Source organism: Electrona antarctica (assembly GCF_951216825.1).
Source record: "Electrona antarctica genome assembly, chromosome: 3".
Lineage (NCBI taxonomy): Eukaryota > Metazoa > Chordata > Actinopteri > Myctophiformes > Myctophidae > Electrona > Electrona antarctica.
In genome coordinates this window covers 13777304-13803638 of record NC_136808.1, presented here as the reverse complement: position 1 = coordinate 13803638, position 26335 = coordinate 13777304, and the positions used below count along the sequence as shown (strand labels likewise).

The 26335-nt window shown below is 43.1% G+C and overlaps 1 protein-coding gene across 3 annotated transcripts in view; it reads right to left on the bottom strand.

The window, feature by feature from the left end:
- The window catches only part of tln2a (talin 2a), a 204692-nt gene extending 187362 nt beyond the window's left edge, over positions 1 to 17330 (bottom strand). For all 3 annotated transcript variants that reach the window (XM_079496146.1, XM_079496148.1, XM_079496147.1), the window contains exon 1: positions 17105 to 17330. The gene's annotated coding sequence lies outside the window, so the exon portion shown is untranslated. The remainder of the gene's footprint in view (positions 1 to 17104) is intronic.
- Between the last annotated feature and the right edge of the window lie 9005 nt (positions 17331 to 26335).

Sequence of the window (26335 nt, the reverse complement as noted above, 5' to 3'; positions counted from 1 at the left end):
CGTGCGACATTGATAACATTTTAGCTGACGTCCTGGCCACTTTGAAGCGTTTATCAGTGGATCAGTGCTCACACTGTTCGACATCTTAAGACTTAATTGCATATTCTGCTGAAACAAAACCGCTTGGCTGCGTGCCAAATTTCATCAACAAGCAGCACAAAACAATCCAACAGATGAGACAGCTTCTTGCTTTCATCTTAAAGAACGCTGTGAGACGCCTCCTCTGAGAGGACATTTTAAAGATACACCCGAACTGAGGTTATGACGAAATGCAAAATGGTATGGGTATAGCGAGGAGACACTACCTACGGATCACCTGTTTATCCCATTCAGGATGGGAACCCCCTTTGGGGTTCTTATTGCAAGTAAGTAAGTACAGTATATAGCAAAAATCGGCCTCAGTCCTAGATGGGTAATTTTTTGGCCCACGGAAGCCACCTGTGTCACGACTTGTGTACTTGTAGCCTGTGGCTCTGTTGGCTCTAGTGTGAACAAACAGAGCACAGCGGTTAAGCCCGCACCATGATGTGAGCTTGTAGATCGGCTGTTATCAGCCCACAACCCCAACATGCATCCAAGTCTAGTGAAAGGGAGTGAGAGGGAAAGCATAGAGGCACTGGTGGAGTGGATTTTATTTATGTATTGGGGGAGGTCTGCCTGGCTGCTACCGTTGCCTGCTAGGTCAGAAGACAAGGACTGATATCTAGGGTGGCTTATCTTTCAGCAGGAATATCACCACACACACTGGGAGGGACAAACAACCACTCACTCTCCACAGGCAGTAGTTTTCAAAGTGGGATCCTTGAGGAGGTTCCAGAGTGGCCCCAGCAAGCAAATCTGTTTAACCAAACCCTAGCTTGTACTGTATATCGGTCGCTACATTTGCTTCAAGTTCAAGAAGTTGATTTGAAGTTGATAATCCCATAAAACAATTGGCTCCACAGTGAAAGTGTGCGTCTGCTTAACGTAAACAAAACGCCAGAGTTGGGTCAAATACAGCTCTGTCTAGAATGTGAGGCAGCCCTATGTACACAATACATGGCTGGCAGAATTCACATCTATTTATTCACATCTGTACCTACCCTACCTACGTGCAGCGAAGCTCAGATAAGACGAGAGATCGCGGAGTACACAGAGAGAGAGAGAGAGAGAGAGAGAGAGGCCGAAAGATGAGTTCCCACCAACTCCATCAAAGACACGGCTAACCTTGTAACCGCAACAGAGAGCACCTGAGTTAAATGGCAAAGAGTGACAAACTGAGACAGAGGAAATTACACTGAGGGACATCAGTCATTTGTAAAGGTTGGAGTCACTGCCCCGAGGGAGCACTCAGCCCTCGGGGGGTGGGGGGATAAGTAACCTTAGTCAGGACAAGGCTGGCATTCTTCCCCGTGGTCTAAAAAAGAGAGAGAATGCCCGGGACCATCTTAAGAGAAGGAGCCGACAATGCACCGTTTGTCCAGCTGCCAGTCCCAGAACAAGTGGCCCACAGATAATGCACCAAAACACAAGCAACTTAAAGCTCTGCAGATTGTTGTGCCACTTCATTTCAATTAGCCACATCAGAAAAACACTGATATTGGATTATCACAATTAAATTCAAACTGGCGACAGGAGCTTGTAGCCGACCGTTTGCAAGCAGTATAGCCTGCAGAGAATAAGCTTTGCAGCATAAAAAACAGTTGTGTGGTCTACCGTTCAAACAGCATATGTATATGCTAATCATTTCATCCATTGACTAAGCGAGTGTACAGCCTAGTATAGACAAACCCATGGAGCTGTGCCCTGTAGGGTAGGTGTAGGCAATCAATACTGAGGTGCCAAGCTGCGGTTAATTGTACACCTCAGCTATGGCTGCGCCCAGGGCACCTCTCCGTGGATTCGTCTATATGTGCGCATGTCGCACAGGGAATAATTATGGTATACAGTCTAAAAAAAACCTAGGCTACAGCACAAAAAAAATAACATGCTTTTCATTAGTGCTGGAGAGACCAGGAGAAATATCTTAATTGGACCAAAACAGATACAAGCCACGATCCAAACGTGTTTACCAAGCATAGGTCATGAGTCATGACCCATTTTTGGGTCACGGGCGGGGTGGTTAACCGATTCCATGCCGCTACGTGAGGCTAGTGCCAGTGAAATGCGTGACATAAACAAAGAAGAAGAGCCCTCATCCAGCCGACCCGGAATTGATTGCCCTCCATTGTGGTGCCAGGCTCGCTCATGGCCATGATCTGCCGCCAGGACTATTATTTTTCATAGCGCGACCTCAAATTAATGTTTTATCAAGCTCTAAACATGGTCCTTTATCTCAATCTGAGCCCCAAAATGCTTTAGCAGGAGGAGATTTGGGATATTTGATGACTACACACCATGGGAGCTACCGGAGGCTAACGATGGCTGCTAAAGACAGTAAATAAAATACTATTAATTCTGGATTAAATGACATTAATCAAACCTGAGAGATCACGTTTTGGCAAAGGCGGTTGCAAGCACGAATCCCGAGACTTTGCTTTGGAAGCCATGCCCGAGATTAATTGTTGTCTCCACCAGGCCGGGGAGACCTTACTTTAGATTCGTTGCTAGCCACCGCTGTGTAAGAAACAGCCAAAATCCCAGCGTGCACGCGGCCTTTAGTGACATTATGGCTCATAATGACTGAGATGAAGTACCATGATCGGCCTAATAAAACATTAATTCAAGCTCCCGCTAAACAAAACCATGATCGACTCGCTAGTAGGCATCTGAGAGCCTCAGTAGACCACGGGGTATGAGTACTTTCAGTTTCAGGCACAACAAGAGCTCTTCTTCTCTGCTCATGTTTGGGTCCTACCTGCAGGGAGAAACCTTTTTGTCTTTTGGGTCTTGATCTGAAATGGTTTATGCAGGGATTCTCAAAGTTTTTGGCTGGGGACCCCCCGGAAATGCTTTGGCCATGTCTCGAGACCCCAGGGTCGCGAGACATGGCCAGAGCATTTCCAGGGGTCCCCAGCCCCTCCCCACCCCCAATACAAATCATAAATTAATACTGAAACCAGATATAATCATTAAGGAAAGTTTATGCATGTACTATGTAAACTCTTCATTTCCATTTTCCAGCCATTCATTAAAAAAAAATGATTAAAGAAATATATATTTTTTTTCTTTTAAAAAAAAATAATAATTTGGGGACCCCTCAAAATAATTTGGCGACCCCCCCGAGGGGTCGCGACCCACGGGTTGAGAACCCCTGGTATAGTGCAGCAGAAGGGAAAGGACCACACTCACAAACACAGTAGCAGAGGCTATCATCAAAGTGCAAAGAGCCAATCATTCTCCTCCACAACATAACGGCAAAATAGCCGATCATAAAAACAACACTGGCAACTCGGTCAGAGCATTGTTAACTAATAAAAAATGTTTTTAAGCACCGACTCCCACTATTCCGGTCTCTGCCAAGACGAGCCACCACCCAAAGGAACGATCGGCCATCCAATAAAACGCTAAGCCTTGTTAATGGCTTATACTGTAGTGGATTTTCCACAACCAGATGGTCTCGTTTAAGATGTTAAAGTAGAGTCCTCCTCAGACAGTTTTAGCCCCGTGGCCAAGCAAGCTATTCCAATGAAAAGTGAGCTCGTCGCCACCGGTTGAGACAAGTGTATTCACGGTTAATGTCCCCCACCGGGCCAGAGACACGTAATGCCCCCCCTCTGGGGGCCAGGGACATATGCTGCACAGCAGCACAACACACCGTATAACAGTGTTGGGACCGTGTTAGTGTAACGGCGTTATTTTCAGCAGTAACTAGTACTGTAACGCATCTTTTTTTTTTTATTCAGTAACTCAGTTATCGTTACTGCATGGTGAGTTACTCCATTCGTCTCGGCTAGAGAGAGACTGAGGAAGAACTGCGGTTCTTGGAGAAAGGGAGGAGAGGAGGGAGAGACGTGTGTGCCTGTGTGGTGGCGCACGGCGGAGATGAGAGGGAGAGACGTGTGTGCCTGTGTGGTGGCGCACGGCGGAGATGAGCGCCACCACACACAACAAGTCTGTCATGGTGACGGCGGAGGCCACATCGTGTTTCTCCAAATGGCTATATTCTCACTACTTCACCTTTATCGAGCACAAAGAAAAGAACATTTCAATGTAAGTTGTGTGCAGACCCAGACTCATCCAACGGCAGTTCACCTCCTCCCCTGACACGGCACACATGGGACGGAAAACATTTGCCTGTGTGCGTGCATGTGTTTGTGTCGTTCCCGCGACTCCCGCGGCAAGTGTGTGTTTGCGTGCGTGACGCGCATGCATGTATGTGAGAGAGAGAGAGACTCAAATTAGTATTGCCACCACCAATAATCAGTAAGAGAGCACATGAATGCGATTTTAGCCGCGGACCCCCCCCGCCCCCCATTTAAACAAATTGTGTGCCAGAGCCCCCCTTACAAGATTATTATTATTTTTTAGAGAAATCACGGGTGTGATTTTTTTATTTTATGAAGAAAAAAATCAGACCAGTCTGAAGCGAGTGGTGCAACAGCACCCCCTATTGGTACTCTAAACATCGGGACATAGGTTAGGACATAGTGACATTGCTGTTCCTTGGAGTGGTTGCACCACTCAAAAAAAACAAGATTTGTTGAAAATAGCAGATGTGTGAGCATGTAAATCGGTTATTTGAAAAGTGCCGATGTAACACAGCAGGGTTAAAGTGGTTCAACTGATTTTGATGCTGTACTATCAACTCGCTTTATTGGAGACCACCTGGAACTCCCCTCAATCGCCCCAATTGGAGAACCACTGCTGTAAACAATAGAAATGTTTACAGGTGGAGAGAGGGGGGGGAGACGGGGGATCACTGTTGGGTAAGTCTTTCATCCATCTCTTTGCTCGCCCCCGTTTCTACCGCAGAGAGAGAGAGAGAGAGAGAGAGAGAGAGAGAGAGAGAGAGAGAGAGAGAGCGCTGGCTGCCAGCGGCAGCCCATGCAGTCTTCCATCACTAATAAACAAAGAATGCTTTTCCCTTATATAGCACTATTCAAACTGCATCAGCAGCAACAACAACATCACATATGGCCTTGCGGGTGGATTTCTTTCTCTTTTTTAAGAGATGTAAGTTTCAGCCAAGAGCGTGCGTATCGCGACACGCGTGCAGCGCGAGAGACACACACACACACACACACACACACACACACACACACACACACACACACACACACACACACACACACACACACACACACACACACACACACACACACACACACACACACACACACACACACACACACACACACACACACACACACACACACACACACACACACACACGTCCCCCCCCCCCCCCCAGCTATGGGACGTTATTTGCTAGGCACGTATATACAGTACGTACCCCCAAGTATACTCAGTGTATAAGGTTACTTGTAACGTCCCATAGTGGTGACGGAGGCGTTGCATAGCAACCAGATCAACGTTAACAGCTGCTCTGGGGCTCAACCTGGGGCTAACGTCCCATAGCTGAGCGAGACGTACAGTATATTACGGACCTGGTAGAGAAAGAATTACAACTGCTCTCCATTTACCTCGATTCAAAGCAGGATTTTCAAACCTCCATCTAGGATCGCTGTCCTTGGTGATCTTCTGCCATCCAAAGTTTGGATGTAATTGTGACTTTGTCTCGCATCGCTCCCGACATGTAAACATTTCTGATGACAGGTAAACAGTGTGCGCTAATGCTAATGATCGCAAATAGTTACAGTGAGTGTTTGCATGGGGCTGCAGGGGGGAGGAAACGGATCCTGTTAAAGTGGACGCATCGTTGGCACAGCTTAACTACATTTATGCTAACATCTAGCAGCAAAAAAAGAGAGATATTTCTGTTTCGGTCCATTTACTGAACCCATGCAGTGTGTGTATGTCAGGTTGATTATCATCGCTGTCGGGGGTAAATCTTGTAGGCCTATGTGTAGCCCATGTCCAGTGAGTCTCTCACTGACGCCCTGTGGGGCACGCCTCCGCTGCTCTCAAGCAAAAGCTTGCAAGACCTAGGAAAAAGTATATTCTCCAAGCTGGGAAGCGTCTCAGTTCCCCAGCTTCTCTAAAATGCACTATTTTTGTCATGAAATAAAATGCATCCAAGTGGATCAGCGCAGGAACAACCTGGAAATGCCATAGTAGAAGATGTTACTCTGTCCGGTACATTGCTTTATTAAAATGGCACAAAGAGCATTTTAGAGAGAAGCTGGGGACCTGAGACGCTTCCCAGCTTTGACAATAGACTTTTACCAAGGGCTAGCTTGTTACACACTATCTCTATAGTCATGTGTTCAAGATGGATCTGTCCGATATTTCATTTTCCATCCTAATTGGCTAACATTGTCTTTCAAAGTTTGCAGGATTGGCCCTTTTGAAACAAAGCCTCAAATCATGAACACAGCGTGCAATTTACGTGAAATCTTTCACAGACTTTCCTACTAGGCTGAAGAATATATCCAACCCTTTTCACATTGGCCTGTTTAGCGCCACCAACAGGTGGGTTTTTACAAAACACATTTTTTTGCACAAAATGCCTCAAATCATCCAATTGCCATCAAGGGTGTAAGAACAAATGGCACCCTTTTCACATTAGCCTATTATAGCGCCACCAGGAGGCCACAACCTGACCTGGCCTGGTGGAGAACTGTGGGGAACTTTTTCTAGTTCCACATGCGTTTTAAATTTGATAATTTACTATTTAGGCATTTAGCAGACACTACTACTATCCAGAGCGACTTACACGGGTGAGATCAGAGAAAGTGATTCATGAACCTTAGTCAACAAACAACAGGGTAAATGTTCATGTAAATAGAGTGCAACGAAAGTTCAAAGACACTAGTATAAAAGTAAACATCAAACATAGCATCGCCATCAGTCCAAACAACATGCCATCATAGTCTGGACTCTGTACAGACCCAGCGTCACAGGGGTCATGCCCCCTCAACCTGACAATCTAGGCTAGCCCCCTCCCTCAGTCAAGAGACTCAAGACCATAGATATATATAAACTCTAGATAGCTCACCCGCGCTGTTGGCCAATGGAGAGCGACGTCGTTACGTGGCGGCCATCTTACCTCGGGACACATAACATTGTGTCTATGGGGCATGTACTCTTAAATGACCATAACTTGCTCAATTTTCAACCGATTTTCAAACGGTTTGGTTTGTTATAAACGTCAGAGACGTGCGCATACGTATATGATTTTATACGACGTTCATATAAAAAACATAAATTAAGCAGATAAGCGTCCTGAATCATAGCCACGTTGACAACGTTTGTAATAAACCAACCCGTTTGTAAATCCGTCAAGATTTGAGCGAGTTATGACTGTTTCTGTTTGAGCTGCCATTGAACATACTGTACTGTAGCCCCGAAGTAAGATGGCTGCCGGGTGAACGACGTCAGAAACTCCGCCTTGAGCCATCTAGTGTTTATATATATCTATGCTCAAGACTGCCAGTTAAAAAACACAAACCTTCTGGTAATTTCTGTGTCAAGCCTTCCTCAGTGTGTTAAGAGTGGTGTTGTCACTGTGTGTACCAGGAGGGATTGATCAGCTTCCATCAGTAAAAATAAATAATTTTAAACAATGACGTGACAGCCCCCTGTACTCCCCCCCCCCCACCGTTGTCGGCTAGCACCGGCTCCGCGTCTGGATAACATTTGTGTTCAACCATAAAACAAAACTAAACACTATGGGGAACGCAGGTCTCCACTGCAGGGCCGGTTTGCCTACCAAAAACAGTCTGCATGGCCAACCGGCCGGCCTAGGACAAAACATGAACAAACAAATAACCGGGATATCTTCATGGTATAAGTGGTATCTATCAAAAAAATACTTTTCAGTTCTATGTTTTGTTATCTTTTAAATTGTCAGGTCAGTATGGAAAAGCGCTGACATCTCTACCATGTTGTACACTTACTCAGGGTTTGTTTTAACTAAACACCATTAAGATGTAGGGTACAGCACGTCAATTACCATACACACACCATAGCCTAGCAACATAACAGACCGTACTAGTGTCTATGTTAATGAAAGACCTCAGTTATGACAAATGTTTCTCTGCAAAGCAGTTATGAATAACTAATCTGATGTTTTTATACAAACGATAATTACTGTAGGTAAGCCATTTGTTTCTCTTTGATCTTTCTGTAAAAGCTTATTTTTGATTCTCTCGTCTCCCTCTCGCTGCCTCACTATTGTACTAATTAACCACCAAGCCTAGTACATTATGTTTAACTTTTGAGTCTTTCAAAATAGCAAAGCAGCTCACTCTAATAATTGATCTTTAACCACTTACGCCCCATTTTATATTTTGGCAATTCGAAAATAGCCGGTCTACAAGCTCACATACACCTCGGCTATTTAATTCAGTCATTCATTTCATTTAAATTTAATTTCTTAATGTTAAGAACTGTGGGCTGGAAGTCTGAGTTTGAAGCATATTGTCGCTGTCGCCACAGGTCACCTTGTATTTCCCAAACTGTTGCTTTTCAGGAAATGCACAGAAGAACAGTGTTCCAATACAACCAATGTGGTGGTTATTAATATTTAGTAACCCATGATGGTTCAATATATATATATTTTTTTAAATGTTTTTTTTTGTGGCTTTCGCCTTTATTTTATTTTTTTCATGGAGGGACAGACAGTAGGCTGACAGGAAATGGGGAGAGAGATGGGGGGAAGACATGCAGTAAAGGCCGTCGGGATCGGGAGTCGAACCCGCGGCACACTGCCAGACTGGATTACCAGGGTTAGGGTTAGGTGCCTGGACCACTGAGCCATGGCCCAGGCCTGATGGTTCAATATTAAGACACAATTAAGCCCTTTCACTTTCAAAATAGATAAAAAGTAGAGAAATAGAGAAATCTTGATCAGCTATTTCTGCTACTTTTGTGCGACACTCTAACGAAGTATGGCATTCATTTACCAAAGAAATCAGACCTGTGTGACCTGAGTGGTGCTGTGTGTGTGTGTGTGTGTGTGTGTGTGGCCTTGTTCTGTGCCGAGTTATCCAGGTAGCCACATGTCCCTAGATGCCCAGTTGTCCAAGTGCAGTGTGTGTGGACCTCATGAATGCGAAAGTCACGTCGAACTATTGGCATGTCGGACCATTTGGGTGCCGGACTATTGGCTGTCGGACTCTTAGTACGCATGTCAGACTATTGGCATATCAGACTATTGGCTGTCGGACTCTTAGTACGCATGTCAGACTATTGGTTGTCATGTCGGACTATTGGCTGTCGGACTATGTACTCTGTACTGTACTGCCTCTCAACATGCACCTGTGCACAGTGTGAAGTTCAACAGTGCCACTTTGACACCTGTTGGTACACTAAACAGAGAGACATAGGGACACACATTGCTGTTCCTTACTAAAAACTCAGATCCCATCATGCACCTGTGCACAGTGTGAAGCTCAACAGCGCCACTTTGTCACCTGTTGGTACCCTAGACAGACAGACAGACATAGGAACAGACACACATTGCTGTTCCTTGGAGTGGCAGCACCACTCAAAAAAATAAAATCCATTTGATTCCAAAGAGGAATGCGGTTATTTAACAGTGTGGTGTTTAGTGAATTCCATTATGCCATCTGCTTGTGGTGGATCCAGTCGGGTCCATCGGTAGCTTTCAGTGGAATTGGATCATTCGGGACCATGAATAATGCATGCGGTTTCCCCCCCCCCCCCATTTCATCCGAGATTTAGGTCTGTGTCAGAATGTTTTTCTAAATGCTGAAATCACATTTGAAACAGATGATTTGTGATGTAGACCGTGATCTCCCCGACCTATAAACCAGTTTTATAAAGTTAGCAAAACTTCTGACAAGTGCTGCTTTTCACCAGGGATCTGCTGAAAATAGAAACGTGTGTGAGGCAGTGGTACACATTGGACACATGGTCATGGATGCTGGAATTGAACCAGAATGCAGAGTGAAATACTGCAGGGTAGGAGGAGGTGGTCAAACCCTCTTACAACGGTGGATACTTTAATGTGCAGTCCACACGGCTGCTATTCTACCACCTGTTCAACATAACAATATGATCCTCCACTAAACTAATTATTAGGCTAATAATAGTCAGGAGAAATGTGTCAACAAATGTATTGAGTTGATTTAAATCATCTGTAAAATAGTGTAATGCCTGCAATCATGGAAGGAGAAGTATTTTCAGGTTGAACATTCTATTTCAAAATAACTATTGACTGTGATTGAAAGTTGTAGACTGGCAACAATACACTAGTTCTTAGTAGTAGGTGGTGGTTGTTCATGGAACCATATAGCCTTTGAAAGCACAATACAAGAAGCAGTGTGGACCTTAGCCTTTATGTATGAAATGAATCCTGAATACAGTAGGTGTGCATAAGTGTGTGAATAAGAGTGAATTCCAGGCGACTGGACACTGTGAAGAGTACTTCAAGATTTAGTTATCGCCAGGCTGCTTGTAACAGACAATCATTTCAAATCAACTGCAACGAATGTGCCAATGTGGTGTACTCAGTGCCTGCCAGACAGCAGAGATGATCTTTTATCAACTTCAAGTTAGTATCAAGCTAGCCTGGGGTCCACCTATGCTTTCTATGGCATAGGCAGCTGCCAGCTAACCTGACTCCGCCAGATGGGGCAGCAGAGAGTACACTGGGTTCCCCCCTCCTGCTCCCATCTGGGAACTCTCAGGCAGACTTGATGCTCCGGCCACAAAACGGCCTGGCCAATCAGCAGCAGCTAGAGGTGGGATCAAGGCAGCACTGTGTATGGCTTGATACTCTCTGCTGCCCCATCTGGCGGAGTCAGGTAATAGCTGCCAGCAGGATCCACCGGGAAAATCTAGATGCAGCTGCGTGACATGAGACTAATTAATTAGAGCGACAGAGAGAGAGAGGAGTGTGTGTGTGCGTCAATATAGCAAAGGTGCAGACGATCAGAAATCAGCAGAGTGATTGACGTTTGCGCTACTCTAGACTTTTTTTTCCTCCCTGGAAATAAAAACGTCTGGATTTCCGAGGCTAGTATCAAGCTGTTTATGCTCTGGACAAACATATCGCGTTGACACGTTGCTATCATCATTCACACCCCACTGTGACTTCACCTGCATCCCAGCACAATGCTTCCAACTGGAAATAACTACAGAAGTAACACACGCCAGGGAGAAATAATCACATGTCGAAAATTAGCAGCAACAAGCACCAGCACTGCAGTGACTCTCTCTCTCTCTCTCTTCAGACTGGACTGTCAAAATGACACACCTTCTTGCATCTCCTGCCATAGAGAAGATACAGTGCTTGCCTGGCTGGTAAGGGAGGACAGGACTTTCTCATGTAGGTTAATTGAATATTTGAGATGTATATTCTTTTTTCGTATATGAACAAATTGACGCAGAAACAAATTCGAATAGATTTTTCTTTTGTTTACAATCAATAACAATGATCTGTTCACTTCATGTGGGTTAAAAAAATGACGGATTTGAACATTGCACATGTCAATCTGCATGCTAGTGCTGATATCCAAATTCCTCAGGGACACCTCGACCCCTTGGCGGGGCCAGGAATTGAATCTGGAACCATCTGCTTCGCAGGCGGCTGCTCAGCCCAATCGACAACATTTGTCTGATTAACCAATAACCACGTATACGTTGTACAATGGTGGCATGCAAAAATAGCCAATCTACAAGCTCACAGCGTGATGCATTGTGGGCTTGTAGGTATTTTCACTATTTTTTTAAGGTTGTGAAATAATCATGATATTGATTTGAAGTGATATCACCCAGCCCTAGAGGACACGACACAGCTCTGCTGCTGACTTCCTTCCCATGGTCCACTCACAAGCCACTCTGCAACCATGCTGACAGTAGCGGTTCGTTCATTACTTCCTCTCCCTGTAGCAGCTGGTGACAGCACAAGGCTTTTTTTAAATGTAGAACAAAGGTTCCAGATCGATACATTAGCCCAGTGCTTCTGGTGATTAACTCCTGCATGACCGGATGTGGTTGACCTCCAAGGTCTTTATGAGCAATAAATACATGGCTGCTCAAAGCCCCTCCGCTATGGGAGCACTCCTGCAGGCGTCATACCAAAGTCAACGCGGGTTGTGCAAGGACGCGCTGTGATTGGCCAGTCGCTGTGATTGACAGCCTAACCTTAACCTAAGTAAAACAATACCTAAACCTAACCCTAACCTTAACCTCAGTAAAACTATACCTAAACCTAACCCTAACCTCAGTAAACATAATTTACCGGGGGTGTGGTTATAAGCACAACCCGTGTTGCAGCTCCATATGCAACATCAAACATCATGTCACTTGAAAGATAACAGACTATTATAGGCCAACGCAAATACCAATACAATTCACTCTTCGCTAAGTCCCACCCAAGCCCGTTGTTGGCCAATACCACGTTAGCGACGGTTACTAAGGTAGAAAACTGGTCACGCTTGCAATGCTGGTCAAATACCTGGCTCTCAAAGTCAGTCAGTTAGCACATAAGCGAACACAACAAAAGCTGATTCTGACAGTTTATGACATCAGGAAAACTTTTCGTCTTTTGATAGATTTATAAAGTAACTATTTTGGTTGGAGATATACAGTGAAGCGATTCTGGTGTTCCCAACTCCCGTTTGTAAACAAGTCTCCATGCTGTTTGAGCACCCAGCTGCAGTCCCAGACATTTCTCCTAAAGTGTCTCCCTCAAACGCGTCCAAAATTGTGTATGGTGTTTGCGACAAGTGGACGAGATCAAATACATTTGTTTACATCCAACGGCCTGGATGGAAGGCTGAGACCGAGGCTACTTCAGAAGTGTGTGTACAGATTTGGACCAATCAGATCGTTTTGTAGGCAAACCGGAACTTCTTTCCACCCAAACTTGTCAGGGTTGCCAGGTCTGCTTATTTCCCGCTACTTTTGGCTTAAGGCTAATAATTAGTGTATGTAATACATTACCAAAACATTAATTATCATAGACATAGGCCTACATAGTATTTATAATGATAAATGCATACAATCTTTTTATTATGATTATATATGGTCATATTATTGTGTTTGTTTTGGCTTGTTTTTCTTGATTTGGCTTTAAGAGTTGGCTTGTTTTTGGAGGTGGGTTGGCTTATTTCTCTCACACAATGTGGCAACACTGAAGTCAAAACAAAAACAGACAAGACAACGTTGACATTTTTTATTAAAAATAAAAGTGAGTGAGTTTTCCTGATGTCATAAACGGTCAGAATCAGCTTAGTGTTCTAAAAGAGTGACTTTGAGAGCTGTTCCCCCGTTACAATGGAAGTCAATGAGAGCCTATTTTTATTTCTAATATGTACTATTAAACTGCACAACGGAGCGAAATAATTCATGGAACGGACTAGTTTGCTCATAACAAGGTAAGAAAACAAACCCTCTTTCTGAGGTCCACACATGCTGTACAGCAAATATATTTATTGACACTGCTTAAACATTTTGACCAGCATTGCAAGCGTGACCAGTTTTCTACCTTAGTAACCGTCGCTAACGTGGTATTGGCCAACAACGGGCTTGGGTGGGACTTAGCGAAGAGCTAATTGACAGAATGTGCAACTGGGGCTGTGCCATGTGGACGGATCAAATCACAATATTTTGTTATCAAATACCTCAACAGCGGAAAAAAATCTACAAGCTCACAGCACATTGCATTGCATGCCCTTGAAGATTGGCAATTTCACTTTTTTCAGAAAATAATACTTATATCCAAAATCCAATGTCTAGTCTCATATCACAATATCGTTACAATATTAATTGATATATTTCCCAGACCCAACCATGTTGCCAGAATTCCCATAGTTCTCCAAATTGTGCACCATAATTCCTGGGCAACAGACTGGCAAGATGTGTTCAGTTCATTATGACTTTACTAAACATCTTGTTGGAGAGTGATTCATGGACCAAACGTACTGTACTGTATATAGTACAGAGAATCAACAGACAGTGTTGTGTGAAAGAACTTTGTTGTTGAGTCACAATGCTGCTTTCTTTCTCCATGCGGTCTGATCTAACTGATAATTGTACAACGGCACAATTGAAACAGTAAAACAACAATGTTTGTCAGTCATGCAGCTTTGTTAGTGAGACGGAGGGACGGAGAGACTGAGAGACAGGGAGAGAGAGATATTGAGAGACAGAGATAGAGACAGACAAATAAAGAGACAGAGGGAGAAAGGCGAGAGAAAGAGAGAGACAGCGAGAAAAGAGGTTCATTCTGGGCCATTATAATAATAGATGGATAAACACGTTTTTCCAGAAAGGTCACCATTGTTGTTTGGTGATAGGATGGAAAATGCTCTCGGTTTGTTGTTTGGTTTCAGTCAAGCTATGGTTTAATAAACTATCAGAGCTGCCGTGGGCAACAGCTTGTGGCGGTTCACCACTTAGACCCTCTATACTTAGTAGAATGGACACAAGTTGACCCAGTCTGTACCCACCATAATATTAAACCGAAATGGAAATTCAATAATATCTATAAGGTATATTTAAATATTATTTTCATGAAGGGAAATGACGAACAGATGACAGCTTCCATTCTGGGCTTTCAGGAGATGTAGTTACACACTATGTAGCATTCAGAGAGCGTGGAATAATTGGCTTGAGAGACTAGGGATCGAGTTGTTAAAGTGAAGCTGGAGATTACATAACAACACTACCAAACAGGTGAATCAGCAAGAGAAGAGAACAATGCAAGCATGAGGATCTGTCAGAAAACAAACCTCACATTTACATAATGGATTGGATTTCACGCAGGGCTGGACTGGGTCAAAAATTCAACCCTGACATTTAGCCCAGACCGGCCCACCACTAACCAGCACGCAGATACTCTACCAGCACACTCCGTCGAGGTACACAAACAATTTAACAAACAAGCCCTAGTTTTACTGAAAAATATGCCTCCATGTTCTGATAATTATACCATAATAATCCTAAAACTGTAGTAAGTTAAAACAAATATATATATATTCTTATTCATATATATCCATTCATTGGTCGGCCCAATGAATAGGTACGTTAAGTGGTCAATCTAGGCCTGAGGGCATTTGTTCCAAAATGTGCATTATTAGAAGGTAAATGTGTACAGATAAGTCAAGTAGCCCAAGGCATAATTTATGTGCAATAGCAATTAGGAAAGTGGTCAGTCTCTGTTGAGACACACACACGGTTGCATTTGTACTCAAGAGGTAGTGCACACAGCCCCAGACTGCAGCCAGGCATGCATCTTCTGATGACAAGCCAAGGCCTCAGCAGTCAGGCCAGGAGATGGGTGCTATGCTTCTCCACAATTTAGTTTAACCTATGAAACTGGCACGCACGTGCGGTCGTGCACACACACACACACACACACACACACACACACACACACACACACACACACACACACACACACACACACACACACACACACACACACACACACACACACACACACACACACACACACACACACACACACACACACACACACACACACACACACACACTTTGTATGTCTAAATGTTTTGATGAATTGAACAAGGTGGACCCTCTTGTAAACAAGTGTAATGCTTAATTGGGTTGTCCACTCACAGTTAACAGTCTTTGTATTGAGTTTGTGCTTGAATTGTACTGTAATTCTGCAAACTGTTAATAAATATTTCAATCAATCAAACACACACACACACACACACCACACACCACACACACAAATTAATGATCAGCACATACTTGCCATCAATTCTCCCGGACACAAACTTGGCTTGTAAATATAAAGTATGTATTATTGAATAATTATATTGGAAGTCAATTCTGATTTATTGAACTACCGTTATAAATTCAAATTAAAAAAAGAAAAAAGAACAAAAGATTTTTCAACATAAGAAATGTAATGAATAGGCTACTACTGTACTAGTAGGGTACTTATAATTCATGTGTCAGAGACACAACAAATAACTGGCCGTTATTAATTAATTAGACAAATGGAAGCCAGTGTGAGGGCGTCTATGGAAGGGGTGTGGCATCAAGCATGCACTGATAGTAGCCATTTAATTAAAAGGCATGCACCCATTAGTTTAGTTACAATGAATGTAGCAGTAATTACCTAATGTATGTATTAGTTACAATGTAGGCATACTATTACAGTTACGTGTAGTCTAGTTGCATTAGTGTTATGTGTTGAATGGTAGCGATAATAATAAATAAGCTGCCGCGCGTGTGAAAAGACACCACGTTGCACTCAATCGTTGAAGTGAGTCGCTCGCCGAAAAGAACCAGACTGGCGTACGACGGGTATAATTGAGGCTCGACATGGCGGAGGGTTTCAATTTCGACCCTTCTCACTCAGTCTAAAAAAAAACGCCGTGTAGTCTCACACTCAGTCTCAGACCATTTACAATGCTCCAGTCATGTTTTTAATCTCACCCATGCCATGCACACACAGTACACGCAAATGTTTAGCAACACAGACGATCATCACACAACAGGCATGTTAACAAATGCATCCCATTCCCACCGGTGGGATTCATCTGGGTGCCATACGGGTGCCATATCCCATACTCGTTCGTTTACAAAAATCTAAGTCGCTCGAGTCAGCTTGAGCCAAAAACGACTGTTTTTGTTTAAGACGCGTTAGTTTTCTTTTCAACGAGTGACTGACAGATTGTGATAAATGGACCGTTCATTCAAGACACCCCTACTGTCTGCTGCTGCTGTCACATACACGCACGCACGCTCGCACGAATGCACATGCTGTGGCCAAACCAACACGCACTGTTTATTCCAAAACCTGGTGGGACATGTATGCATGGCATGCTTGTTGCAGCCAGCATGGATCCGCGACTTCGCGTAGCGATATTGTAACCCTCAGGGTTTCTTGAGCCAAGGCGGGGGTTATACATGGACCCTTTCCACTGGGTCTGACTGTAACTCTGAGGCTGAGCGTGTACAAAATGGGTCCATTACCATGTACGCTCTCAGTCAGAGTTACAAGGGGGGGGGGGGGTCCTTGAAATAATAGCCTAATAAAAGGGCTGGTGTGTTTGATAGCGACCTGCGGACATTATGAGAATAAATCGGATTACAAACGGGTGAACCTTACCCCGGTCCGGTCCCGGTTCGATCACTGGTTCATCGCAAACCGCTCCAGTCCCGTTAGAAGATGCAGCGCGCAGTCCAGCTTCTCACAACCACAATTATACGATATCCTCCTCCTGGTTAAAGACAATCTCCAAGTGGTCAAACAGCAAACACACAGCGCAGAGGAGGTGCTGCTGTGTGAGTGTGTGTGTGCGCGCGCGCGCGTCTGTGTTTGTGCATGTGTCGGATGCGTGTGTACTGTGCGTGTGAATGGGGAGGGGCGGGTGGATAATCTTACGAGAGGGGAAAAAGAGGAACTGCGTCATAATTGATCGACTCGGTGTCAGTTGTAGTCCATTATGGATCTCCATGGTATTTACGGTGACTACAACTGGAGGAATGAAAGAAAGAAAGAAAGAAAGAAAGAAAGAAAGAAAGAAAGAAAGAAAGAAAGAAAGAAAGAAAAGTTAAAAAAATAGTAAATAATTGAATAAGTAGTAGGCTTAAATATGTAAACAACTTGATTGATTGATTAATTGATTGAAAATGTTATTAACAGTTTGCAGTTTACAAAATCTGCTAAGAAGATAAAACCAGAAAAAGCACTAAGACTTGTTTACATAAGGGTCCTCCATTTTCACTTCACCAGAACATTTAAACACATACAAATATACACTTATATGCAAAAAAAAAGAAAGAAAGAAAGAAAGAAAGAAAGAAAGAAAGAAAGAAATCATATAGGCTACACGGTTAGAAATATAGAGGGGGGGGGGGCTTTTTTACAGGTGCCAGTTTCGAATCGCAGCCACTCGTAAGTGCTCTTTGAGAGCAGTTTTGAAGGAGTCTATAGGGATTCACATTTCTTAACGGCTGTTGGTTCGACATTTTAGTGGCATAGGATAGGAGCTAAATTAATTTAACCTCTTGTTTGAGCCGAATTTGGGTTGAATGTGGTTTGTGGAACTTCCTCTGGTGTCGTGATCGTGGACTTGGATCGTGTGTAGAGAATCTTGTAGACCAATTGCAAGTTGCTGTACTCTGTCGTCAACCCTAAGGCATTCCAACCTATCACAATGAGCGGGGGTGAGGTGGGTTCTGGGAGTAAGGCCAGTTTGTTTTGGGATGTCTGGAGCCTGGAGCCTGCCTTGTTTTTAGGGCCTTTGAAGTGTGAGGTGCTGTGGTACCAGGTGCTGGTGCAATGGTGCATGCATAGTCGAAGAAACCTTGAGGGCTCGGCTCCTGTTATTTTTGCTGACCATTGAGGAGATCCTGTACAGGAATCTTGTTCTTATAGGTTGACTTTTTCCAATTATATTGGTAGCCATTTTATCACAGGAAAGATTTGCCTCCTGAATGGAACATAGGTAGGTAATTTCAGGTCTGGTCTTTATGCATGTATAGTTGAAGTTCACTGTGGTGAGAAAGCTACAATATGGGACATAATATTTGAATCAATGAATATGTTATTTTAACCAATCTGTAGAGTAGTAGAGTAGAGTTTGAAAGTCTGAATATGTACATTAATACAATATAACTAGTGCATGTGCATTGTGCACTAACTGGTTGGAGGTGGTCTCCCTCCTGAACCTGGTGTCAGGTATATATAGTAATTTAGATCGGACACAGAATGAGTATAGTAGCCTACTATCTGAAGCTCATAAGTCCAATATCTCAACATTTTCACTTCATTATAGGGGTGGGAAGTGGGAAAATGTTTATTTTTGACGTTGAGGGTGGCGGTGGGTGGTCAGGTTAAATATAAAAGGAAAGGCAGGGTGTCCCTGTAAAATGGATCCTTTTAGTCCTTGTTGTCAGGGCAGACTTGGGAGAAATGTGAAGCTCAGAAGCCACCCCCCAAGAACACACACACAGGCACGCACGCACACGCGCACACACACACGCACACACACACACACACACACACACACACACACACACACACACACACACACACACACACACACACACACACACACACACACACACACACACACACACACACACACACACACACACACACCAAAATTCCAGACATTCTGATGTGAACACTTGGCGACCGTCACTGATGCCAGGTTCCTTGGGACCCCTGGGGTCCACTCTGCTAAGACCAGTGGTTCTCAGTGGCGGGTTTGGGGACCACCAGGGGGTCCAAAATGGAGCCTTACGGGTCTGTAAAGCCCTAACCACACCAAAGGGTCACCATGCAATTCCTTGGGTCCAAACGGTTGCAAGAAGTTACTGCTAAAACCATCTTGACCCTTTGGTGTGGTTTGGACCATTGAATTCCATGCGTTGAATCGTGGGTCAAAGTGGGTCAACGTGCAACAAGACATATCACACCGCAGGGACAACGCTAAAACCGTCTTGACCCTTTGGTGTGGTTAGGGCTTAACTCTGAGAGTGTGCAAATGAACTCGTATGGGTCCATTTGGTTCCAATTTAACTCTCTTTGGAGTTAAATTATATGGACCCATCCTAGACCATAATATGGCTACCCCAACTCATCTGCTTGAAAGTTGGCTGATTTGGCTTTATTCTTTTCTTGTTAGGCCTACCATCTTTCCACGATGTTATAAATCGATGATTGTCAACCTTTTAAAATCCAAGGACACCTGTTCCTTTAACTCTAAAGAGAGTACAAATGGAACCAAATGCAGTCTCTTTGGAGTTAAATTATATGGACACAGCCATAGGGTTCTTTTGGTTCAAGTTTACCAGAGAATGAATGATGATTTCTGTTGTGATAGCTTTGATGAGCTTACCACTGACGTTTACTGAATTGATAAACTCTTAAAAAGTTGCAAGCGTGTAATAATTTCTAATAAGTTAAATCCAGAGTGATGCAAATGTATGCAGAGACGAAATGGTTTTATAATCGTCATGCCCGCCCATGACGTAGTAGTTGTTTTTTCTTTTTTTCTTCGTTTCACACTAAACTCAAGCGTTTAGGTTCTAAACACTTATTTGTAACACTTTTTAAACGTGTCAAAGTGTTTAAACAGAAGAGCATGTTTAAATGCCATGATTGCAGGCTAGTCCTGTCCGCCTCGGCAGGTTCTGTGTTATGTGATGTCGCTGGGACGGGGGAAGGTTTCAACGGCAGGCTGGCATCGCCGTTGCCAGCCAGGGTGTTCTTGTTATGCACCGGTATGTCTGTTTGGTGTGATTGATGGCATTCCCCATAATAGTTCTGTCACTGAACATAGATAGAAATAAACAAATGCTGCCACCTTGTGGCTAAATGCAGGGCTGCATTCGCACGGGACTAGTATTACCCCAGGACCCCACCCCAGGTAATATGGAATAATAACGGAGGACGTCTGTGTTTTTAATCCCGTGCGAATCGACCATGTCGGTGATTTGGGCTATAAGGCTACAGGCCAAATTACCCATAATTCAGCAAACACCGGGACCCGGGGTAATACTAATCCCGTGCGAATCGACATGTCGGTGATTTGGGGTAGAATTTAGTTTTTTTTTCTTGTCCTGTGTAGGCTACTGCGACAACAAGCGCCCACTTTTGTTAAATTGCTTTGCGTTTAGGCTACCACACGGAATTCTGTCATGTAAACTGTCTCTGTATAGCCTATAATGTTCAAAGTCTGATTATTTGACTCTCTGTATCAATCTTTAGTCCAGCACCAGCGAGGGACTGGATGTGTGCAACCTTCTTGTTTTTTAAACTAGTCATGTTTAAAAGTAAAGATGTTTGAGAAAGTAAAAGATGAGTGTTTTTTGTGGTGCAACAACTCCAAGGAACAGCCTACCTATTTCCCTATGTTTAGGGTACCAACAGGGGGCGCTGTTGCACCACTCACTTCAGACTGGTCAGATATTTGTTCATTTGCTGCTTTCTTTCGTTTTAACTATTTTTGACAGGGGGGTCGGGGGCATTCGAACAAGTGGCTAAATATGTGTTTTTTGACAAATGTTTATGCATATTTCTTTATTATTAGTTACTATAGTCCTGACTCCTGCTAGACCTCAGGGAATTACATCTGGCCACAAAAGATCAGACAGGTGGGTGATTAATTTGTGTGATTAACTTATCACATCAGAATAAGTTTTTAAAAGTCTGACTTTTATGTAAACCAATATGGATATTTAATAGGAGACATAGGCACACATATGGAGAAGGTGCACCATATGACCAATAGGACAGTGGTTCCCAAAGTGGGGTCCGGGGACCCCCAGGGATAGATAGGGAACTTACCGAATTTCTCAAATTTGAAAGCACTATATTTCTAAAACTATGAAACATTTCAAAGATTTCCTTTCAGGCAAACATGTCCACCGTAAGATGAACCTAAATAGGTTTGAATGGGGTTTCTAGGTGTAAGTATGTAGGACTAGTAGCATGGCAACGTTTGTGCTATTGCCATTGAGAATGCATTGGGCGTTTAAGTTAAATACTTTATTTTTGACAGCAGAAACTGCCTGTCATAATTTCTCCCCCCTCCCTATTCCAAAGCCCCCCCATACATTATATATTTAAACTATTTTCAGCAATGGTATACTTGTTTTTTCAGTGGGTAGATCTTGTTGAGCTGGTCATTTTGAAAGTAGATCTCACGTCATAAATGTGTGGGCACCCCTGGCCTACATATACTCTCCCAAGATGGAGGAACAACATTTTACAATCTGGGAACCCTAGGCCTTTGTATGGCTGGCTACAGGGCGACTGGTTCAATCCTACCCTAAATCTAGGCCTAAACGTGACACCTCAAAGTGGGGTACACTGGTCAATCCAAGGGCCTACCACTCCACTCTCTTGATATGTTCTTTCCCAACTCTTGGAGAGTATGTAGGCCTTTCCCTGGACCTTCTAGCCCCTAGGATGACCCGAGGCCCATCACTTAAAAACCACATGTTACGGTGCCCAAATCTGAATTTAGGTGCTCAAATTAACTCAAACTGAAGCAATTCAGTAAAGGTCAACACTTCCTCCTGGGGTAATTTGAGGTCCAGTAAAAGGCCTAAATACTCTCCAAGAGTTGGGGAAGAACATATCAAGAGAGTGGGGTGGTAGGCCCTCTTATTGACCCAGGACCATTGATGCGATGTACCCCATATTGAGGGCTCAAATCTTAGGCCTAGATTTTGGGTGAAATTGAACCAGTCACCCTGCAGGCATACAAAGGCCTAGGGTTCCCAGATTGCAATATGTCGTTCCTGCATCTTGGAGGTATGTAGGCCTTTCCCTGGACCTTCTAGCCCCTAGGATGACCCCTATAGGATGACCCCAGGCCCACCACTCAAAGACCACATGTTAGGGTGCCCAACGTTGAAGGAAGGTGGTCAAATTAACTGAAACTGAGGCAGAGTGCCCAAAGTTGAAAGAAGATGGTCAAATTAAGTTTAAGCTTTGCCCCTGGGGGCCCCTAAGGGCCCAGAAGGCCCAAAGAAGGACACCGTGCTCTATTGGGATGTGGGAACACTATATTGAAAGATTGGAGCACAGATCTGTCAGGAAAAAAAATATGATCTTAATGGCCCAAATGATGGGGAAGGGTGTTTGACTTATAGGCTGCAACACGATCTGTGAATCTTAGGCTGATTAGAGACGTTTTTTTTCCTGACAGATCTGCGCTCCAATCTTTCAATATATTGTTCCCACATCTCAATAGAGCACTGTGTCCTTTTTTGGGCCTTCTGGGCCTACTGTAAAATGTTTTACATGTAGACTGACCCAAAGTTGAAAGTTGATGATCAAATGAACTGAAGTTGAAGCTTTGCCCCTGGGGGCCCCTAAGGGCCCAGAAGGCCCAAAGAAGGACACAGTGGATGTGGGAACAACATATTGAAAGATTGGAGCAAAGATCTGTCAGGAAAAAAATATGATCCTAAGAATGGGGGAGGGTGTTGGACTTATAGCCTGAAACACCATCTGTGAATCTTGGGCTGATTAAAGACGTTTTTTTTCCTGACAGATCACTTAAAGTATAGGCCTACTTGATAATTGGCACATACAGCCAGTGCTTTCACTAAGATGCAATCCAAAACAAACGAAAAACAAATGAAAACAAAACAAACAACAAGTTAATTGAACAATGTATTTTATAATGTTTTTTAAATTGAAAAATATTTGTACAGCTCTTTAACCCATTTTGGACTGAGGCCGATTCTAAAAACGCTTCTAAATCCTGACCTAAGTTTTCTGAAAAACTTCTAATATTTATATAGCAGCATCAACATTTTTACATTTTTGAATACTGTACATACTGTACAGAATCCCAAGAGGGTTTCCCGTCCAGAAGGGTTAGAACACCAAAAGGGGTTCCCGGCCGCCCAGAATGGGTATCATTATTTAGAGAATTCCATATTCGGATTCCTGTAATTGAAGGACACATCAATCTTTGAGTGGTCCTGCCAACTGTTGTTTAAAATCAAATTTCCTGTGCACCTCAAACAGTGACAAAACATTTAGTTTGCATTGAACTTGAACAAAGCATCTGATAGCTGCAGTTTAAATGATATACATACAACCATGTTAATTTGCTGCTCTGAGGGCAGCTTTTGAATTCTGGGGGCAGCTTCCCTGAGAGCTGCTCTGCTCTGGTTTGCTGCTCTGGATAATTGCCATTATCCATTAATTTGACACCCTATCCGTAAGGTTATTATTGACTTAACCAAGTGTAGTTTGACTTACTTGGTACTTACCATTCCAAGTAAGTCAATATTGTTATATAAGTATATAAGTATATAAGTCAATATTGTGCCAGCAGCCCAGCACTAAGCGTTACTTCTCTGCAAATGAACAATGACAAACAACAATCAAATCCGACACTACTAGACTACTAGACATTGTCTGTCCTGATGGTCTAACGACCGAAACGTTGAAATAAAGATAATAATAAATAAATAAATAATGCATAATAAATAATAATAAAGTTTCTGACAGTGTGCGTGTTATTCAGAGATCCTCTTTTGATTATTATGAACTTCTATAGAGAAAACAAGAGTGCATTTTAAGACATGGATCACATCTCTAATCTCCACTGGTGCGGCCAGTGTTGGGGCAGCTCAGGAGAGGTGTAGAAAGCTGTTGACGTACAGTGAATTAATTAAATTAGCAGTTACGAAATTACATTGTGCTCATGCCCATGGGGGTATTAAGCTAATGTAGATGTAATAGACCTTACCTAAAATATGTTTTGCAGCTCCAGATAATCATGATTTAATAGCTAATAATAATTTGTATTTATTTGTATTCTTTTCTTTCTTTCTTTCTTTTTTTAAATGTTTTTTCTGATAGTGAATGTTTCCTACCCTGTTGCCTAATCCTCGTATATTCAATAACATAGTTTTTGTTCCTATGCAAAGTACATAGGCTAGATGTTGTGCAGGCTACAGTAGCTTAATTCGGTCCACTATCCACTTGATGCCTAGTCTAAAAATGTGATAATTCATTAGACATATTGATACATACATTTTAAGATAAGGGAAGGATCGAAGACCAATCAATCATCTGGACTCTGGAGGAGTACCGTGGAGGAGAATTTGTAAGAATGTAATAGAGTACAAGTACTCAAGTCAGAAGGACTGTAAACCTTTTAAACAAGTGAATATTAACTTTATCTTTACTGTTATAATGTTCAACTGTAACTCTATAGTAATACCTTTTAAGGATAAATACTTTAGAGGAAAACTATAATACTAAAAGGAAAGAATAGGCAGAGTAGAAGTATCAGTATACCAGAATACCTTAGAATGAGTTTGACACCAGACACGGAAGAAAGAAGTCCACACCAGAGCTATGGGGATTTTCCATTTGATATATATATTACAAATCACATCGGGAGAGAAATGGCAGGTCCGTACAGCGTTAAAACGATCTCTCACTGACACATCATCAGTGACAACATTTTATACTACATAAGTCATAACATCCTTTGGACATGGGGAAGTAATGTATTTGAGTTCAGAGGGTAACCCAAAAGTGAATTATGGCGACACCTATTGCCGGGAGGCCTACTTGGGATACGTGGCAAATTATACTTCCGGTAAAATCCCGGAAGAGTGACCGAAGGGAATTGTAGTTCTTTAAGTAAATGTAGTTCACAGCCCAAGTTACTGACAACCAGCTAACGTAACTAGGAGACAATTTGTCTGCTCTAGCACCGTACCAAGGCCGAATAACATGTTTTTCACCAGAGGGGCAGATAATGCAAGACGTCAAACAGGAGAAAACAATCTTTTATCTTACTCGCTGACTGGGGGAGAGTGAGATTTAATACTATCTGTTTTACGCTGGGGCAGAAATGATATGTAAACTCAGTGGGATACAGGGCATGAAAAATACATAGTTATTGAGAACATGGAAACTACCATCCACCAAAAATAACAGATCTACAGATCTAATAACTCAAAATTATCCATCAACTCCATCGCTTTTTGTGGGTGAAGTGTCATGTGATCAATAATCAATAATCAATCTTCAGGGAATTAAATTAAAATAATATAAGGGTCAATTGGGAGATGAGAAATAAAATTCACTCTATACTAAGGATCAGGATGGGAATAAAAGGGTAACAGGAACAATGAAAAATAAAAAATAGTTTGACTTACGACCAGGCAAGAAATCACTCATTATTTAGATGGTACCGTGGCAGAGAGACAGAATGACTTTTCTCTATCGAGGTCTTCGATCTTCGGGGTTCCCTAGGAACCCAGCAATGTTGCAGCGTTCCTACGCCGACGTTAGTGTCAGGGTTTGACAATGTTCTTTAGGGCAGATCTTCGGGGTCCCCGAGGAACCCAGCATCGTTGCAGCACGCCGATGCGCCGTCGAAAGTGTCATTTGACAACAAAGTTCCTTTTAGCAGCGCAGATACTGCGATAGTTCTTCTTCGCTCGTAGTCGGAGCCGAATCTTCGCCCCGTCCCCAGGATGGGTGACATAACAGGTGACCCACAGGTGACAATATCAGCCTATACTTTCTCATTGACAGATACACTCGATCTCTGTCATTCAAACGGGAGAAAACGGCCGGAGATGCACCTAACAGTTCTTATACCAAGCAGAGCTTGGAAAGGGGGACAGGGTAATCGATGGTGTCATCTTTGTCGCGCTCCTGCGCCGATGTAGCCGCTTCCGGGTGAGACCATAGTACCATAAAGGCCAAATATAGAGTCAAGTCTATTCAGGGGAGGATATATGCCTAGTCAAGCCAAACTCATGGTGATGAAAACAAAATAATAAAATGAAATGGAAGGGGAAGGTGTCCCTATTCTAAATATCTCAATGTAAGGTC